The 12917-nt window shown below is 40.3% G+C and overlaps 1 protein-coding gene across 1 annotated transcript in view; it reads left to right on the top strand.

The window, feature by feature from the left end:
* Positions 1-10736: 10736 nt before the first annotated feature.
* haus3 (HAUS augmin like complex subunit 3) overlaps positions 10737-12917 on the top strand; it is a 31102-nt gene continuing 28921 nt past the window's right edge. The window contains exon 1 of the mRNA XM_036957884.2: positions 10737-10824. The gene's annotated coding sequence lies outside the window, so the exon portion shown is untranslated. The remainder of the gene's footprint in view (positions 10825-12917) is intronic.

The raw sequence follows: 12917 nt of genomic DNA, 5'->3' as shown, positions 1-12917 counted from the left end.
GTAGTTTATAGTATTTCCTAACATGAATAAAAAGTGATCATACTTGGTTTGAAACAGTATAGTAAAAATACTTAATCTCACAACATGTACAGTAGTTTATTTTACAAGTCATCGTGACTTGACAAATTCCTGGTTTTACTACGGTCATGGGATTGGTTGAGAGACCCGGTGATTCAGAAGCGTCCAATAGCGTTGGAGCTGGGAAGTGCATGCGCAGACTCTGGATTTATGCAGCGTTCATGTGCTAATCGGAAGCAGAAAATCGGAAATGTCCGACTTTTCTAACTGGTTATACACGTGCCGCGTGGTACCAGTTAGCATGTTCGACATTTCCGAGTTGCCTACCTCAGACTAGTGTATGAACGCGGCATTAGGAGTTGCTTGTCAAGTGTGAAAGTAAACAGAGAGGAAGAGGCGATAAGTGTGCAGGATGGCATGAGACGAATGAACGTGAAGTATCGGTGGAGAAAGTTGTGTGTGTGTGTACATTGTGGCTGGAGATCGGAGGTGTCAGGTGAGAGAAAAGGCAGGTTGCTAGGGTAACAGTAGTACAGAAAATGTCGTATGCTGAAGCAGTGAAGAGAGTGGTAGAGGAAGATGGGTACAGGGTGAGGGATCCTTGAGGATTCCTGTGAGTACGCAGAGACCAATAGAGAGGGATGGGAATAATGTGCTTCAGTAAGGTGGGTTTCTTAGCATTCATAGCCATTGTTGTTAACTGTACTGCAGAAATGAAATGTCAATCACAGAAAATAGGTTGTGGTGGCTGCTGCAGAGAAGTGCTCGGGATTGACAGGTTTTACTGTAGAAGATTTCCAGGGGGTGTTGTGTGGTAGTGTTCTGTCCTCCCGGAGTAGGATTAGATAGGGTTAAATAGTGGAATGGGGTGGTGTTTGTTTTTTGTTGTTGTGAGGGATAATTGTTGGTAGCAGGGTAATTTTTATTTTTCACAATTTTGTATTACCGGAAGTTAATGTAGGTGGGCCGTGACACTCAAGTACAGTAGTAGAAGAAGAGTCGATTCGATTCCGAAAACCTGCTGAAATGGCTGCAAATACACAACCTTGTCCTACTAGTAGTTGGTGGGCCAATGCCGAATATAGTGAAGTTGATCTATCCCTAGCGAGGGAGGAGGAGCAGATTTATTTTCTATTTGAGAGTAAGACATTGTTATGATGACAACAATTTGTTGGAACCTACAATTCTAGGACATTTTCTCATAAAGTATATTTAAACACTGTCTTCTCAGGCAAATTTGCCGAAATGTTAAACTTGGAACCAATCAGAACTCCTGTATATACCCCTCGTGATGTATGCAGCCAATGGCCTGCTTATATCTACAACGTAAATGCAGCCTCTATTGAAAACGCAAGCTACTGTCTGATGAAGACGAACATATAGCTAGCTAGCTCCCAAAGACTGAAATAAGACTAACAGGTCTTGGAGTCAAATTTGATGACTTGAGACTCGGCCAGAAGAGCCTCCAGGCTTCCTTCATGACGTTCAAGTTTGAATGAGGAAAAAAAATGATTTCAGGGCCAGTTTGGAAAAACTAATCCGTTCCGAATCATCCACTGGAAATACTGTGCCAAGAACCCGAAGGTCATTCTGACAGAGCTCCAGAGTTCCTCTGTGGAGATGGGAGAACCTTCTAGAAGGACAACAATCTCTGCAGCACTCCACCTATCAGGCCTTTATGGTAGAATAGCCAGACGGAAGACACTTCTCAGTAAAAGGCACATGAAGATTTTGAACTTTTTGGCCTGAATGCCAAGCATCACGTCTGGAGGAAACCTGGCACCATCCCGAAGGTGAAGCATGGTGGTGGCAGCATCATGCTCTGGGGATGTTTTTCAGTGGCATGGACTGGGAGACTAGTCAGGATCGAGGCAAAGATAAACGGAGCAAAGTGCAGAGAGATCCTTGATGAAAACCTGCTCCAGGGCGCTCCGGACCTCAGACTGGGACGAAGGTTAACCTTCCAACAGGACAACGACCCTAAGCACTTCTAAAACTCGAACATCTCTGGAGATAACTGAAAATAGAGGTGCAACGACGCTCCCCGTCCAACTTGACAGAGCTTGAGAGGATCTGCAGAGAACAATGGGAGAAACTCCCAAAATATAGGTTTGCCAAACTTCATTCCCAAGAAGACTTGAGACTGTAAATTGCTGCCAAAGGTGCTTCAAAGTACTGAGAAAAGGGTCTGAATACTTACATAACTGTGATATCATTTTTTCTTTATACATTTGCAAAAAAATCTAAAAACGTGTTTTTGTCATTATGGGGTATTGTGTGTAGATTAATAAAAAATATAATACATTTTAGAAAAGGCTGTGGAATGTGGAATAATTCATGGGGTCTGAATACTTTCCGAATGCACTGTATGTCTAAAGACAGCTGTAACATGCACTACCTTCAATACATATGGGGTGAAGATATATTCTGATGAATTAATTACAATATTTGTGAGGAAGAAAAAGCCTACAGATAGATCATGCTTTCCATCCAATTCTGCAACCTCCGCTGCATACAGGTAGGCCATATGATCCTGCTTGCTCTTGACTCCAGAGAAGTAACGATATGACATGATATCCCTAGTTGTTAATTACTGCTAACATGAATGACTGACTTTAAAATGCATGTGTAAAACGCGGTTTATTTCTGTGTCTTACATTTTGAAAATGCATCACCGTTTTTGGCTGTAATGACAGGCTACATTTGCGCGGGGATTGCAAGCTTTGAACCACTCCTTGTTGGGGGTCAAGGGTCAAAAAGTTTGAAAACTGGCGCAATGTGCGACTGACGTGTTTTCCATTTGCTCCCACATTATTCTTAAAGTTTGTGAATTTTACAGCAAAACCATATTTATTTTCAAATATTAGCTTGGTGATCCTTTTCTGTAATACCCAAGATTACTTTTCTTTCAAATGTCTGCATGTCAACGAAACATAAGGCCAAAAACACGACTTTGAGAAAACCCGGCCTACAAGACACATTTTTATCACCGCCCTCTCCTGAGTCAGAGGGCCTAGAGACTCGCACTTTACCCAGGGGTGCGGCTTTGCCTGGTGGCGCTGAAATTAAAAATCTCGAGGCCATCAAGCTACCACGCTCTGAGATAGTTGAAAGGAAAACGGATGTAGTTGCTACGATTGAGGTCCGAATACAAGATGTTTCTGATACTTTTAAAAGCAGATTTAACTATCCTGCGAAACGAGACGGTGCCAGCTGTCACTCAAAACAACAGAGTTGCACACCATGACGATTGCAGCACTGGAGACCTCTGCTACCAGTGTCTCCAACCTGACTACCTCCTTGGAGGCTGACGTGAAACGCCTGGCTGCAGATCTGAAAAAGGTACAGGAGAGCTGTGTGAACTTTGAGGGATTTTCTCTCAGCAATAACTTGAGACTGGTATCGGTCCCAGAGTCAACAGAAATGCCTTGCACCACAGATTATCTCCAGGCTGCTGAAGGATGTTCTTGCCATGGATGAGAAACCCCTGATTGATCGTTCCCACCGGTCACTGCGCCCAAAGCTTTTTATTTTTAATTGTTTTATTTTTATTAATATCAAATCAATACATAAAGCACATGAGGGAACACAAGCATACATAGATTACAAACAATAGACAATCGAGCTAGGGGGTACAATATCACATTACAATTACACAAGGACCTTAAGGGACATACACATACTTACAATTCTAACAGCTTTTTTGTTAGTAGAGCATTTAACCGTCTTAAAATACAGTTCAATTTATTTTTGTAGGGTACGAAAATGTGGTTTTCTGTTTGTAAATTTACATTTGTGTATATGAAATTTGGCCAAAAGAATAATGAAATTAATTACATAAAAATGATTCCGCTTATTTCTATTGTATGTAAAGAATCCAAACAGTACATCTCTCCACAATAGTGTAAAATCTCCATAAATGTGTTCAATTATAAACCTACTGATGTCTTGCCACAGTTTTCTTACATGCATACAATGCCAAAAAAGATGCACAAATGTTTCTGGGTGGTCATTACAAAAGGAGCAATTTGAGTTGATGTTTTCCTTAAACTTCTTCATATAGTGGTTGGCAGGATAATATTTATGAATAATTTTAAAGGAAACTTCCTTAATTTTGTTAACAAGTAGGTATGTGTGTGGCAACATCCAAACTTTTTTTCCAACAGATATTATCAATAAATCCATTCCAATAAGGCATGACATCCTGCTGAAACAAGGATCATATCGCTCTGTTGTTGAATGGACCAAAAGAGAAACAAATCTTTCCTACTGATGAGTCAACAGGGTCAACAGAAGGTAGGCTCTGAGGGTCAGGTCTTGACACATTCCTGAATAACATAGCAACACCTGAGGGAATGGCATCTAAAACAATTGCAAAATTTTTAGGTGTTACAGGGACCTTGTAAAGTGATAAGAATTCTTTATAACTGAGTAAAAGACCCTCTGCATTTACCAGTTGGCTCACCAATAGGATATTATTTCGGAACCAATATTCTAAAAACAGAGAGGTATTTTTAATACAATATATCCCGATTATTCCATATATAATATCTGTGTGGAGAAAAATTGTGTTTATAAATTAAGGACCATGACAAGAAAACCTGCCGATGAAAAGCAGAAAGTTTCACTGGAACTTTGTCAATATTATAATTGCAAAACAACATGAAGTTAAGGCCACCAAAAGTAGAGAAGACATGAGGAATAAAATTCCAGACAGAAGTGGGTCTTCTTAGGAATTGTTTTATCCAATTGATCTTAAAAGTATTATTTAAAGTAGTCACTGCGCCCAAAGCTCCGGGACGGTGATAGGCACCGTGACATCATTTTTCGAGTGCCCTTTTTCCATGAGAAGATGGATATTCTCACGAGCCCGCAAGACCACTGAGCTATCAAATCAAACTTTATCTGTGTTGTTTTATGTGTCGAACTGCTTTGCTTTATCTTGGCCAGGTCGCTGTTGTAAAATAACTTGTTCTCAACTAGCCTACCTGATTTAATAAAGGTGAAATAAATAAATAAAAACATTATATGCAAAATAATTTTAAAAAATAAGTTAACAAAACAATGCAAAAAAACTAACAAAATAGCACAATTGGCCAGGAGCATGTAAAACGTCAGCCATCCACTTTGGCGCCATCTTAATATGCCAAGGACAGAGTTTCTCTATCTACCAGGACTACTCCCCCACTGTGTCGAGGCAGCGCGCAGCTTTCGGGCAGACCAAACGACTACCACGGGACCATCCATTTTTCATGATGGAAAATACTACACCTTTGATTCTCCGGAGGAGACTATGGCTCACATTCAACTCCACATCAAGAAGTCTTGAACTTGCTCATAGATCAGCAACTGTTGCTTGCTAACTGTGGATAGTAAGTAAGTAGTACCCGACCTGTGGAATAACTATGTTTAGTTATAACTAAAATTTCTGTAAAGTTCGGGAGTTGGCGAACCCAGGAGAGCTTCTACTCAGGCTTATTTGATGTGATCGAATGTTTTGATCATCGTGTGCTTGCCTTAAAAGCATTCTGTAACGCTTGTCGTTGTAAGGAAGAGTGGACCAAAGCGCAGCGTGCAAAGTGTTCATGATCTTTATTGTCAAGAATCACTCAAACAAAAAATAACGACTACGAAAGCGAACAGATACTAAACGGAAAACAACACCCCCTACAAAACCCAAACGGAAAATGACAACTTATATATGATCCCCAATCAGAGACAACGATAGACAGCTGCCTCTGATTGGGAACCACACTAGGCAAAAACAACAAAGAAATAGAAAACATAGATTCTCCCACCTGAGTCACACCCTGACCTAACCAAACATAGAGAATAAATTAGGATCTCTAAGGTCAGGGCGTGACACATTGTCATTTTTATTTCATTTTATTAAGGTTTTACGTAATTCCTTTGTTTCTATGCTGTCTCAATGACCTATTCAGTATGTTTACATATTATCTCATTGACTTTTGGTTATTTGTTTACCACATCCGTTTGTCTCAACCCAGTAAACAGTAAATGTTCTGAGGCTACATGTTTTTGGAGGTCTTTACTTCAATGTTGAAGGCTTTGAACATAATTTATACCCAGCAAACGTTCAATGTTGCACAGACGTAGTTTTGTGGTCTTGGCTGTACATTGTCACATCGTCCAACTAGATTATTTTTTTCTGGGGTTGTTTTACTACAATTTGCTTACATCAAATGAGAGGTTTTTGGCTGAGAGCTTGTCGTGGCAGAATCAGAATCCTTTAGGTAACATTTATAAATAAGATGTTTTATACATTTTTATAAGTATGCTTATGTGGAAAAGGTTACTTGGGCCCAGAGAGGGGAGAGGTCGGGTTAGTCTTATCTGTGAATGTGTCTAACTATTCCTAAACCATGTGAAGGGATGGTGTGATTAATGGGGAACCAGTTAGGTTGGCTCCACAATGTCTGTGTGCCAGTCACGTCTCTCTGTAAGCTTGTCCAGGAGGGGGTGTATTTGATATGGAGAAATGGGCTAAAATACCAGCAACAGTGTGTGAAAACCTTGTGAAGACTTACAGAAAACGTTTGACCTCTGTCATTGCCAACAAAGGGTATATAACAAAGTATTGAGATAAACTTTTGTTATTGACCAAATACTTATTTTCCACCATAATTTGCAAATAAATTCATTAAAAATCCTACAAATGTGATTTTCTGGATTTTTTTTCTCTCATTTTGTCTGCCATAGTTGAAGTGTACCTATGATGAAAATTGCAGGCCTCTCATCTTTTTAAGTGGGAGAACTTGCACAATTGGTGGCTGACTAAATACTTTTTTTGCCCCACTGTATGCCATTGGGTGAGGTAATGTCTGGGTCCTAAGTGGTACCAAGAACGAGGTAAGAGCTTCGGTTTAGGAGACCAAACTGAACGATAATTTATAGCTAATGCTATAAATTATGGGATACTCTTTTTTCTGGTAAAAGGTTCTTTGTATAATGTTCCTAAGATCTGTTATTTATCTTGTGAGTTTTGATGGGTGTGTCTTGGCTATAATGATACTAAGGACTGTTTTGTAAGCACTCTCAGAGAATTCATTTATAGACACTGAATTGGTCTGAGAGTCACAGGGCTATGGTGAAGCTCATATAATTAAAAATGAACTTTATGATAACTCTGACTTGTGTGTGGTTTGCTCTCTCATGATTTGGTAATACAGGAAATGTCCACGACAAGCCTTAGTACATTTTATTTATTTTCTCTCTCAATACCTGTTATAAGACTGGGAATATAATTGTATAAATCTGGTGCTTTTCAAATTTTGTTTGCACATGGGATTCACTTTTTTAAATTCATTTTTTTGCTGCTTGATTCACTAACGCAGAACGCTACTTTAAATGGCGGGACTGTGGGTTTGGGTTTAACACCGCACTCTCACACACATACTGTGTGAAGAAAACATGTTTGTACCTCGTTTGGGGAGGTATTGTCTGGGTTGGGGGGAGGAAAGAGTTTGAATTGTTCAGTTCTAATGTTGTCATTCTGTCTTCTTTTTAGTTTTTTCCCTGTACTTTTTCCAAGTATCTTACACCGTACATTATTACTCTGTGACAGGTTATTCTGGGGTTTTTGGCTATTCATTGTTTTTCCACACTATGCTTTAATGACAGGGTTGTATAACGGGAGTGCTCGGGGTGGCCAAAATAATACCATCAAGTACATTTCATGGAACATCAAATGGGCTAACAAGAGGGTGCTGACACATTTTAAAGGGTTTTAATTTTTTTTTTTTTTTTTTTTTTAAATTTAGCAAGAGGCTTTCTTGAAGACTGGTGAGCACTTTAAGATTAGCAGGGACTGGGTTGGTCAACTGTGTCACTCAGACTTTCATAGTAAATCAAAGGGTGCTGCCATTTTGGTTGATAAATCTACTCCCTTTGTAGCTTCTGAGGTTATTGCTGATCCTAAGGGACAGTGCGTCATAGTAACTGTTAAACTTTTCTACCCCTCTTGTTTTGGCTAGGGTTTATGCCCCCAATTGGGATGACACAAGTTTCACTTCTACCTTTTTATCTGCTATACCCAATGTAGATTCCCATTTGTTGATTTTAGGGGGGGATTTCAATTGTACAATATCCCCAGTTCTTGACAAGTCCTCACAAAGAAATACAGGGCCATCTAAATGTACCCTACTTATTCAATATTTTCTTCAGAAATATGCTATGTGTGAGGCCTGCAGTTTCCTTGACAGTATTCCTTTTTTTTTCTCATGTTCATCAAACATACTCCAGCATTGATTACTTCTTTGTGGACAAAAAACGTCTGCCTAACCTTCGGCAGTGTACTTATGAGAGTATTGTTATTTCTGACCATTCACCGTTAATGCTTGAACTAGAGTTTCCCCAGCGACCTCTTATGTGTTATCAATGGCATCTTAACCCCATTTTACTCTCAGATAAGGAGTTTGTCAATTTCATTTCTTCTGAAATCACCTTATTCCTAGAAATTAATTCAACCGCAGGGATGTCCTGCTCTTCCATATTGGAGTCCTTCAAAGCATACCTACGTTGCCAAATTATTTCTTATACAACCAATAAAAACAAAGCTCGCTCTCAGCGGCTTCGAGACCTGAGCGAAGCCATAGCTACATTGGATGAGAAGTATGCCACAAATCCGTTCCTCTGATCAATATAAAGAATGCCAGCTACTCCGATCTGAATTTGACAAGCTCTCTACCAGACAAGCTGAACAATTACTTTTATGAGGTCGATACAGCGTGTATGAGTAAGGCGACAATGCCAATAAATTACTTGCACATCAGATCTGTAAATCGGGGGACCCGGATGTGGTGGTTTCGCTCGATGCCTAAAAAGCTTTTGACCGCGTTGAGTGGGACTACCTAACAACTGCTCTTTATAGATTTGGCTTTGGTCCCAAATTCATTGCTTGGATAAAGACAATTTATTTCTCTCCCATAGCTTCAGTACGGACTAATAACTTGTCTTCTGACAATGTTCCCTTGCACTGTGGATCCAGACAGGGTTGTTTTTTTTTGTAATCGAGCCCTTCGCCGTCATACTGCACACTAATGATGCTATTCAAGGTATACTCAGGAAAGGCTTAGATCAGAAAGTCTCGCTATATGCTGATGACCTTCTTTTGTTTATCTCCAACCCTGATGCCTCATTACCACATGCCTTGTCTATTCTTAAACAGTTGATTTGCTGTACAGCTTTTGGATCGGGTTCAGCGCAAACTGAAAATTGTAGGGAGAGAGGATTGACATAAATTAATTTGCAGCTCCAATTGTTTTTTAGAATATGTTGATCAAGAATATGAACATTTTACTTTGCAAGCTCACCAGCAATGGGGAATAAAGCAACAATACTAGCATAGGACTGCTGGTCTTTTGGGAAGTCAAAATTGCTTGAAACATTTAGACCGACTTATGAAACTTGCATTTGGAATTTGTTAAAATTAATTACATAACCAAAATGTGTTGTCGACAAAATAATGGAATGGTCTATCTGGTAGCCTCAATAAATAAACAAAGATTTGTAGTTTAACAAGTCATTGCCTGTATAGATTTTTTATACTTGACTTAACTTGTGGCCTGACTTAACTTGCTCTTAGAATGCAAGATTTGGACGTGACTGGAGACTCGACCCATTCTACTGGAGACTCGACCCATTCTACTGGAGACTCGACCCATTCTACTTGGGACTCGACTTGAGACTTAGAACTTGCTTGTGGCTCAAATAATAGTGACTCGAAAACCGATATGGGACCGAGTGCACTTAAAATATGCTGCATGCAATACGAATTGCCTTGATCGTAATGAAGAGGTACTCCGTTAGCCATTTAGCCAATTTATTGAAAGTGAGGCCAATGTTAGTTTGACTAGCCTAGCCAGCTACTGTGTAAATGTCCAGTTGCGTTTTATTAGCTAGCTAGCTAGCTCTGTCAGTGAATAAAAAAAATGTAATCATGTTTTGGCATGATTGTCTAATTTCAAGTAACTATCTACAGGCTTAAAGAAACATTCAATTATATACTTTGCATAGAACCCAAATAAAAGCATGTTGATAAATGCAGGCATTAAACGAAAGCTGCATATGCATATTAGCCAATACATGTGGCATAGCCTACATATATAGCATACCTTGCAATACAATCTTAACAGTTGTACAATGTACTCTGCAATAAGAACCAGAGTTTGATTTCTAAACCAGATCAGTTTTTAAATACCAGCTGCCAAATACCATGGTGGGCATGCATAGGAATATAAGGTATGGAGAATGATAAAGACCCTGTAGGATTATAGAAAAAGCAGTTAGGAAATGAATGTTTGAGTTTCAAATACTAAATGTTCAGTGAATGTGAGTGTTGGAGCCAATTTGGGTTTATGTTATATTATGGTAATATTTGGGCAATTACACTCCAGACCACTAGGTACAGATAAATGGTGGCGGTATACACACATCAGGGATCTATAAACACCAGTGGAGGCTGCTGAGGGGAGAACAGCTCATAATACTGTCCGGAACAGAGCAAATGGAATGGCAAACACCTGTAAACCATGTGTTTGATGTATTTGATGCCATTCCACTGGTTCCGCTCCAGTCATTACCACAAGCCCGTTCTCCCCAATTAAGGTGCCACCAACCAACTGCGATAAACACTGGTGTTTGAACATATGGTGTGTGTGCGTGGATGGTGGGAGAGCGCACGGTTCTTACTGCAATCAAACAAAGGTAAGAAAACACACGGAACTCCAAACAAGATACAAAGATTTGCTACAGTCAACTCTACGGATCAAGAGTCATTCATTCAAGGTAACCCCTACTGCTAGTTTGAAGCACGTAAAGAAGTCTAACTGCAACCATCCACTCACCTGACTGAGTGTATGTAGGTGGTTTACATGATTAACTTTCCTACTAACCTAAAAGTTGACAATGCCAAAATCTTGTCAATCCATTCATTATTCTACTAAATATGACTTAAGTGTGAGACATGTTTTCCATAATGTACATTTCATGCATATACAGTCCATTCCAACAAAGAACACCATGTAATAGTGTTTCAGTATTTGAGTGCAGAGACAAGTAGCAAAATGTGTCTCAGGCAGTATTTGAAGTATCTAAATATAATGTAACCTACCAACCAAGTGCCGTGGAGGGCACAATCTTACAATGCTGTAGTCCAGGAATTAGAGCTTTTCCAGCTATGCCAAAAGCCTGGGCTTCTGATGGAGACTGTAGAACTGCTGTGGCATGTATTCAAATCAAAGTTTGTCACGTGCACTGAATACAACTAGTGCCAAGGGAAGCCAGACTTCCCCAAAGATATTGACCAAGGATTTATTTTAAATTTATATTTGCTTTCGTCTCTGTGTTCCATCATTTTCCTTCAGTTCACAAGGCTGAATGTATCTGATCGGAAAAAGAATCAGAGTTAGTGAAACAGCGTGTCTCTGTATGTGTAGCCCATCTGATGCTGTCTGGTCAAAGTTTAATTTCAGTTGAATTGTTGAAGATGATGGGATGGTTAACGAAGATACAAAAGCATACATGGTAGTGATTTTCTATAAACCAAATACAGATTAACAAATGCTCATGAATCTCAATAACATGAAAAAGTTCATGAACGAACATAGGCGAACATGAGTAAAGGAAATGCATAAAGCAAACATATTGATCAAATACAGTGAATGTTCTCAATCAAATTAGAGTATCAATTTAAGAAGTAAGAACAAACTTACTTTGTCATAAATGCATCCAAAATACACAAAGAAAGGGCTGTAAGACAGAAGGTGTCTTGTAACAAACTGAAATGGTAAGGTCTGCCACACTGATTATTGGCAGGTGTGGGTATTTAAAGGTGGTGAAGGAGCTGGAGTCCAGCCTCTGCTGGAGAGGGTTTGGACAGGGGATGGTGGTTGGTGATAGTCTCAGGGTAGGGGCAATTCGACCACAGCTGCCCCAAATATGGAAACATATTTCCCTCTAAGAATAGCCATTTCCATCTTCCTCCTTCATGGCTGGTGTAGGCGGAGATGGGAAGAAGGTAGGTCTAACATTTTGGGGACATTGGGCTTGGCTTTCCATTCCCTGCACTTGAGGCAGGAATGTTGGTGTTGACGCACAGCTTGACGTCCCTTCAGAACCCAGAAATGGTGGCGGATGTCAGTAAACACCGTATCGGCACCAGGATGGACAAGCTTGTCATCATAGTGATTGATGAGGAGCCAAGCGATTGGGTTATTCGGATCCAGCACCACTGGGTGCACCAAGTCTGGTTTAAGAGTCTCAGCTCTCCAGAGCCTGCCCCCAACTCAAAGGAGACCTGTAGACTTGTCCAATTCAGGAGAGAGGTTTTGAAGGTGGCTTTTCAAGGGGGCCACTTTACTTACTAATTAACAGCGAATGGAGGTGGGGATGGATGTTCTCTGGGAGTGCTGGAGAAAGAGGATCTCACATTAAATGTTCAGTAGCTGGAGAACCAGGGTTTTGAGAGTGAGTTTGGTTGATGGACCGGTAAGTGGCTTCAATCAGGTCCTTCCAGGTACTGAAGTGACTTGCATCTGGCAGAGGAAGCACAGCTTCCTGGGGGGCTTGGGTAAGTGGTTTCCTCAACTCTGGTAGTTGCTCCTGTGGCGCTATTGGGGGGGGGGGGGGGGGTGAAGGAAAGGAGGGCCATGATTCCACATGTGAAGAGCAAACAATTTAGCCAGACTCTTTCCTTGGGTGATGTCATCTGCTGTGGTGTTCTGTGTGTCAACATATCTCCAGTCGTGGGTGATATGTGGTCCAGGATTTCAGTTACAGGGTCGGCAACAACAAAGACTTTGTATCGACTGAATTCTGAGCGCAACCAAGTCAACAGTAGTGGAGTCTGACCACAGAACTGTCCTGTCCATAGGTAAGGT

Source organism: Oncorhynchus mykiss, chromosome 21, assembly GCF_057628025.1.
Source record: "Oncorhynchus mykiss isolate SJ-2025 chromosome 21, ASM5762802v1, whole genome shotgun sequence".
In the NCBI taxonomy this organism is placed as follows: Eukaryota; Metazoa; Chordata; class Actinopteri; order Salmoniformes; family Salmonidae; genus Oncorhynchus; species Oncorhynchus mykiss.
This window is presented reverse-complemented; position numbering and strand designations above follow the sequence as displayed.